Here is an 8,462-nt window from a genome sequence, read left to right as displayed (position 1 = left end):
TTGTGTCTGACTCTTAGCGACCCCATGGACTGCAGCCCACCAGGCTCCTCGGTCCATGGGATTTTCCAGGCAAGAGTACTGGAGTGGAATGCCATTGCCTCCTCTGTTTATTTGCTCCTACCTGCCCTCATACCTGTAGGCATACTTCCCACTTCTGATATTTGTCTTAGGCTAACGATTTTGGTGACTTGGTGCTATTGCCAAGATCTCCTTCAACACGCTTTTGATTCTGTTTTTTGTCCATTATTTATAAAAATCTACACTTTTCAACTCATCTTGTCACCTATTTCTTTAATTAAATATGGAAAAATCTTGGCTAAGAGCTCAATTTTCTAAGACAACAGATTATTTGAATACAAATTTTAGCAAGAATTTGAGTATGCTGACAAGCTGATGGAATGGATTTTTCTCCTAATTACAACAGGTTTTTGAAATTACTTTAGCTCTATGCTAAAAGAACAAATACTTTTAAATCCTCGCTAAGACAGCCAGTGGGCCTCATCTGTTGAAAAATGGAGTCATTTCCCAGGTTTTCCTGAGAGTTTATAAAGTCCCTCTCTACTAACACCTGCCCTCCCTCCCCAGTGCCACCAGTATAGACTAAGGGGAGGCCTGAAGTCCAAGAAGCTGCCTTGTCACGCAGACACACAAGTAAGGGCCAGCAAACGAGCCATGCGCTATACTCACGAGTTGCAAATAATCAGGAATTTCATTGTCTGCAGTGCAGTTATCAACCAAGTCATATTTGGTAATGTTAAGCAATCAGGAGACAGTGTCACATTCTAGCTTCCCTATAGGGAGCTGCTTTTATCTCCTTATATTATCATTCCTTAGGAAATTTCTTCAACGTATTCTTCTAAATTATACATAGGGAAGCAGCATATAGGGAAGATTATAGAGATCCATGTATTAATTCTGGTTCAACCATCATTCATTGAGAATTGGTTTCCTTAGCCACACAACGGAGGCAATGATATTCACCTTCTCTCTAGAAAAGCTTTAAGAATAAAGCAATGCAAAAGTGCTTGGTATGCGAAAAAGAACCACTGAAACAACTCTACATGTAACACTGATTTTTTTTCAAGAAACCAGGAGTAGATGTACTCTCTTTTCTCAAGGAGTGAACAGCACTTTTCAAACCCTAATAAATGTCAAGGTTACAAAGGTACAAATATCACTTGTAAAGTTCAGCATAAAGGTAAACAGGGTGGCTTATTAGCATCCACAAGAACTGCATGTAATTTGAACCTAATAAACATCCTGAAAATATACATAAGAAAATAGCTCATCGTGTGAAAAAAAAAAAAAAAAAAGTCCCTTTTAATGTCATACTCCACTGGTTTATTGGGCATGCCTAGTTTACCCTTTCGCTGTTTTTATGATGCCACTATCTTCAGCAATAGAGTCTATCTAGTACACAGGTGAGCTTTGAAGTCAGACAGCCTAGATTCAAAGCCCTTCTCCCTACACATTTCTTCTGTGACTTTGGGCAAAGTACATAACCTCGCCATGCCTCAATTTCTTTAACTGTAAGATAGAAAAGGTCAATGCCTGCTGCATAATAAATGCAGATTAAATGAAATAGTGGACATGAAACACTTAGCACAGTATCTGATGTACAGTAACATGACACAGTGCTAGTTACCAATACTGTTAGTAGGGATTATTATGCTGCTGCTGCTCAGCCATGTCCAACTCTTTGCAACCCCATGGACCGGGGTCCTCCAGGCTCCTCTGTCCATGGGATTTTTCAGGCAAGAATACCGGAGTGGGCTGCATTTTCTCTTCCAGGGTATCTTCCCAACCCAGGGTTTGAACCCACGTCTCCAGCATTGCAGGGGAATTCTTTACCACTGAGCCATCAGGGAAGCCCAACGGTCATTATAATGGCTAATATTTATGATGTATTATTAGAACATATCTGTACACTAGGAATCTTCATAATCACTTTAATACTGAATGACCTAGTATATAAGCATGAGCAGTTCTGGAAGGGAGCAAGAGGTTTCAGTGCAGGGAAATGTAAACAGGACAACTGCTCACCACTAGTTTGCTTTGAATAGGCATAAGCTAGTTACAATCATTTCCTGAGCGTCTTTTTTCCCTCTCTCTCAGTTGTTAATTAAATCATCCAGTGTGGCAGAATTCTCAGAAACTTCCACGCTCTAAGTAGGATTTTGAGGTGCTCAACCACAATAAAAAAAAAAGATATAAGAAGATATCTAACATAGGTAAATAAAGGTATAAGTATATAAAATAAAGGTATAAGATATATAAAATAAAGGTATAAGATATATAAAATAAAGTTTAAGTTAGTTAGATGTTGGAAATACATTAACAATTATCCATGACAAGTCACACAAGGCTTTTGGCATAAAGCCTACATTCTACGTTATAAGTGACGACAGTCATAATGCAGGCAAAAGATGGCATCCACTTTTCATGATTCATAGATTTATGTGAAAACCCGGTATCTCCTTCTAGGGACACTACTCCCACACACATGAACACACATGGGGTGGAGATCATAAACAACTAGTATGTATGGAGATTAGAGTCCTGCCCCTTCTTCCAAAAATTAAAAGGAACACTGTTTCATAAACGTTCAAGCCCAGAAAAAGTACGTATTTGAGAAAAAATAACCGTGTATGTTTATCACTAAAATAGTCATAGAAAAGTTTGTAGGAGGCATATTGCAATAATTCAGAACTGCTCTCAGTCCCTGAAAAATTATTTACTCTTTTAAATTTGGAACCCTTCCACTTGCTGCTCCCTCTACCTGCAATATTTGTCCATCCTCAACCAAGTCCTATTTTTACTGGGTTAACTTCTCTTCATTCTTGACTTCTCAGATGAAATGCCTCTTCTACTGACAAAACTTCTCAGACAGCACATGTGAAGATGAACTGCCCTTGCTAAGTACTCACATGTCCTGTATTTCACCTCAGATGTGCATTTTCATAGTATATCTTACCCCTTATTTATCTATGTCCCCAACTAGACAGTAAGCTCAAGAAAGGCAGGAGTTGTGTGTGCACTATTATCACAGCATCCTAAGCAGTTAACACATGTCTGATACTCTGTAGGTTCCTGTTTAATATCTGCTGAAAAATTTTAAATGCTCTCAAATTTTAACATCACTTCCAAATTGCATCTAAGCAAATACAGTTATTATGTGCTTTGTAAATAACTTCATTGTTTGCTTTTTCAAATAAATATATAATATGCCATGTTGTGTGGTATAGTCTCCATTATGGTTTTATATTTTTCAATGCCAACAACTAAGAATCTTTTAGTAAATACTGAAAAATAAGCAATCAGACTTAGCTTCATTTTTCTTTGCTAGGAAATAAGCTCAAAGCACTTTCAAGGGCACTTCAGCCATTTTTGCCTTCTCAGATACCAAGGGAGACATTTACTCCAGGTTTTAGTCAGAAAATGCATGATGTAAAGGAAGGATGAATGGACCAGGAGGCAGACAAAAGGCCTGACCTGTCCTTCTCATCTTAGTAAACTATGTAAACAGAAAGTCACTTAACTTCTCCAACTGTCTCACGTGTCGTAGAATGATAAGACTGACTCAGACAATTTCTAACAGGGAAACATTTATATGACATTAAAACAGAAAGAATACAGTCAACTACTCAAAAACTTGTCAATAAACTGGTTGCCGGAATCTGGATTAAAACCAAAGAAACTGAGGATGAAACAATACACGGAGGAGGAAGAGGTCTGAGCAGTGGGATCTCCAGCAGAACAAGAAGGGGAAGCTCACTTTGGTCCTCACCAGAGGCAATGCACGGAGGGACAGGAGATCCAGTGATGAGGCCTGCCTACAGGGATACTGACACCCCTGGGTGGTCAGTCTCATCCCCGATTTGTCTGATGCTGCCTAAGTTCTCATTCATCCACTCAGGTCTAGTGTTAAAAGATTATGTTTGACTTGTTAATTCTAATCAAGGCTTAATAGATAAAAAATGGGACTCTAGAAACACACATGCACACTAATTAATAAGGTAGCTCATGGTACTATTGGTTAACAGGCAGCAATAACTGCTTCAGGCCCCCAGAGTTCTGCGGGACAGATTACTACCTTTTTCAGTGTACAAAGCTGAATTCTGCACGAAACCAGATCTGCATGATCTTAGCTTATAATATTATTATGCCAAGAATCTTTCCTCATTTTTGCTTGTTTTTTTGATGGGTTATTATAATGCAAAACAGAAAGGAACACGAAGAACAGATTTTTTCTTGATGATTGCTTTGGACTAGTTTTCCCAGCAACTACTAGCACCTACCTTTTCCTGTTCAGTGATATTCTGTGATAAATGTGAAGATTCTCATGTATAGATGGGGGTAACGATGTGAGTTAGGAGACTAAAATGGACCATCTGGCCCTCTCCTCAGAGAACCATCAGCGGTGCTGGAGTGCCCTTAGAGTCCAAAGAAAGTTACTTATCTGGAGGCAATTCTGGAAGGAACGAAACTATAGGGAATTAGGGGATGTGATATGGGGAACATCTGAATAATATCCCCTCATCAAAAATCTGAACTTCAAGCCTGCCACAGGGACTAAAATCTCACCATAGGGGCAGATCTTTGAGTTTCAAGGACTTCATTTCTAGTGAAATTTCAAAGTCTGATAACATTTACAAAGTAGTGGAACATATTTTAGGTCATTTCCAGTCATTAATATAATAACAGAAATGAGTATATCAAATGAGTCATTCCTTTAGCAAGATTCTATTGATTAGGGCACCAAATAATAAAATTTAGAATGATAGGGAGATGGAAAGAAGAAGGGAAAATAGCCCCAGGATAGAGCTGCCTATTAGTCTAAAGATAAAATCAAGGTAGGAATACCTGAAAGGTGAATAAGAGTTAATGCAGGTAATGAGCACTGAAAAGGGGAAATGTCTACTTCCTAATTTTGGTAATGTCTGAAGAAACAGCCTTGGCCTTGAAGCCACGTTCAATGCATTCATTCACTTAGCAATTTATTAGGTACTAACATGCTCCAGGCAGTGTTCTAGGTACTTAGAATACCAGCATCACAAGAATGTCTTAATAGGGAGGCAGTCTACAACTGCAGGAAAAGAAGCACATGCAAAATATCCAGAGGACATCATGGCCAAAGCTATAGCTCAGGTGAGACGGCAGGAAAGTCTTTTTGAAAGAAGTGACATCTATCGAGATAATTAGAAATAAGACAAAACCACATCCATGTATAAGAACCCTCCAGAATTTTCTCTCAGTGAAGACTGGATTGGAACTGATCCTCTACTGACCTCCACACGTGTGTCTTTCAGAAGCCTACCATCTACAGCAATGAGAGTGATGGTGTCTGGACAGGAAAGACACTAGAATCTTGACAGGATATGAGATCTCTGAGGGCTTTAAAAGAAAAAGAAAAAGAAAGTAAGTTAAAACAAAATCCAATGAAGTTTCATGATTCCAAAGTTACCAGTATCCTAATGTTATCTTTGAGGATAATATTCTTCAGTTTTACAGGCTTTTCGGTTGTATAAAGTTGAGCAAAACTATATTCTGGAATGTCCAACTTATTAAGGATAGAAACATATATAATAGTATGATAATGAAGTCAGTCCTTCCTTGGAGTGTTTGGTAGTACTCCCTAAAAAATGTACCTCTGACTCCAAAGTCTCCAAACGTTTACCTCTTTTTCATTTTTCAAGACACTTTCCTCTAGGTCAGATGATGACTGTGTGCCCTAATTTATAAATAAAATAAAAGCAACATTTTAATAACATAGTAGCCTGAATTTAGGCACAAATGCTTTTTTACTATTTATTATGGAATGATTTGGCTAGTGATGTGATTTGAAATGATTAGTTTATTTTCCACATGAATCTCCTAGCCCTTAAATGCCAGGCCTCTCTCAAAAAGAAGCTTTAGGAAGGCAATATCTCTGTTTTGGAGGGGAAGTGGTCCAGAGAAAGCTACAGAAACACAAAGGATGTAAGATCGCCTAGGGACCTGCTGATAACCAAAGCAACAGTTCAACAAAGAAAACAGGGGAAATATCAATCGTAAACTCTTCAAAAAAATTGAAGTACCTGGGGAGGAAACTGGAAGGTGAAACATGGGTTCAGCTATCAAAAGGAAGGTGAACCTATACACCTTCCTTGGAGAAGGAAATGGCAACCCACTCCAGTGTTCTTGCCTGGAGAATCCCAGGGATGGGGGAGCCTGGTGGGCTGCCATCTATGGGGTCGCACAGAGTTGGACACAACTGAAGCGACTTAGCAGCAGCAGAACCTATACAACTGCACAATTTGGGACTGACGTGAGTTGAATGTGTGGGGTGGAGAAATGCGTGTGTGCCAATTACCAACCTATCACCTCTCAGCTAGAAACCCAGCTTCCTCCTTAAGGTATTGAACCCACACTTTACAATGGTTTGCTTTTGCCAGCTGGTCAAAATGGGGCACTGAGAGACGTGCAACCCTGGAATAAGAAGTAGCAGTTGACATTCTTCTGCACATTTGTTTTCTGTTTCCATGTGGCAGAGAGAAGACCAAGATCATGTATGGGCACAGTGTCCCCCACAGCGTTCTCTGAAGCACTGACCACCCCCAGGCCAGCCTCGGGTTTCTGTGAGGAGACCCCCGAGTCCTTCACCCCAGTAGAATACAGTGTATTGTGGGCAGTCATGCTCCTCCATCTGAGGCCACATCTCAGCCTTATGGGGATCTTCCCCTAAATTCCTTCCTGATTCACTAACTCTACAATCACAGAGACGGCAGCTATCTTCTGCAATTGCTAACTCTGTTATTCCTTCAAATTTTCTTTATCTTTTTTATTGATTTAATAATCATTATCTTTTCCCTGCTCAAAATATTACTGTTTATTTTGTCTTCTGACTGGACCTGACTGATACAAGGTCACATTTAATAGTCAAGAGTCCCAATTTCCTCATAGCTTTTCTCCACCTATTAATTCAGAATGTCCAAATCCTACAGTGTCCAACACTAACACCAGCACAACTAGATATTTCTGAGATCCACAAAGTGTCTAAGACAGACTCACCAAAAAGTATACTCCCGGTGAGTATACTCAAAGAGTATACTCTCTGCATTAACCAACGCAGGGAGTATCAAACAACAGGAGTATCAAACAACCATACTCCCTGGGGACTGCCACTGGACCTGCACATAATCAAAGTTCTGGAGAATTCTTGGCAAAGCACAGCAGGAGTTCTGTCTTGTTCTATTTAGGGAAAAGACTCACAAAGCACTGATGCTAGAGTCCTAGTATTTTATACAGATCTTGGGAAAATTGAATTTTATGATGGCTTCTTTTGTTTTCATCCCTCTCCTACTCAGTCTCCATGGGATTTAGACACGTGTGCAACAGGAAACTGAATGAGAGATGGACAACACGTTGAACTTGAGGCTGGCTTTGTTCTTCTGTGGCCAAGGTTCACTTTTTACAACAGCTTCATCCTTATCTTCCCCTCAGAACAGGTTCTTCTAAAACTGCTCTCAGTGCACAGAAAAAGTGCCCACCCCAATAGTTTTCCAGACCAATTATATTTGCATTTTACTTAGAACCTCTCCATACTTGAAAAAATGTACACGGATGTGGCATAGTATGGCTTAATAGTTCAATATAATTTAAATACAACATGAGAGAGGACAAAGAGAGGAAGAGGAGGGAGATAAAGTCATTTAACTAAAAGGGACTTGTTTATGAGTTCTACAACTCACAGTTATTCATTATTTATAAATAATATAAATAGGAAGGCATTTGTATTATTTATAAATAGATTAATTCAGAAGATAGACTGGGATGAGGAATAAGGGCAGAGGAATCTAAAAGCAGAGAATCCCTTCTCTCTCACCTCTTTCTAAAGGACAGAGACTATCAACAGAATCTAGGCTAATATTGACAAAATACATTAAATTCCTTTTAGAAAAAATGTCCTCTAACACAAAACAAGATAGAGAAAGTCATCCTTTTCACTTAATCTGATTTTTAAAACATAACATTGAACATAATCTCTATTCTGGCAAAGAACAATGAGTTTGATTTTCAATGGATGCCATTCGTGACTTTCTCATCAATTTGTAAAAAAAAATGACTATACCTTCTAAAGATGATATATGAGAATTCAATATACAAAAACATCAAAATAGGAAGCTATTGTTAAATGTAAATGGATGAATTCTTTCTGGGATGAAACTGAAATAATCTTTCTGTATATGTCAGTTCAGTGTACTTTCTAAGATGCATTTATATAACTGATGCCTTTTTTCTAACAGTCACATCACTTTAATTCTTCAGGGTAGATCGCTGTCACTATTTAATGAAAAAATTCATTCATCTTATGTGTATTTAAACATTTGTACAACTAAAGAAGCAAAAACATACCCTAGTTGGTTTGTTTAAGTGAATATTTTTAAAATATACCTTGTTATGGAACAAAAGAGATCTTCTTT

At 38.5% G+C, this 8,462-nt stretch overlaps 1 long non-coding RNA gene across 1 annotated transcript in view; it reads right to left on the bottom strand.

Annotated features, from left to right (window-relative positions):
* LOC147370060 (uncharacterized) overlaps positions 1–8,462 on the bottom strand; it is a 129,533-nt gene that overhangs the window by 24,470 nt on the left and 96,601 nt on the right. The gene's annotated exons all lie outside the window — the stretch shown is intronic.

This window comes from Bos grunniens, chromosome 7 (genome assembly GCF_055505025.1).
Source record: "Bos grunniens cultivar Pamir isolate PY7600 chromosome 7, Bosgru_T2T1.0, whole genome shotgun sequence".
NCBI classification, from domain to species: Eukaryota; Metazoa; Chordata; class Mammalia; order Artiodactyla; family Bovidae; genus Bos; species Bos grunniens.
Note: the sequence above shows the minus strand (reverse complement) of the source record. Positions and strands in the feature narration are given on the sequence as shown.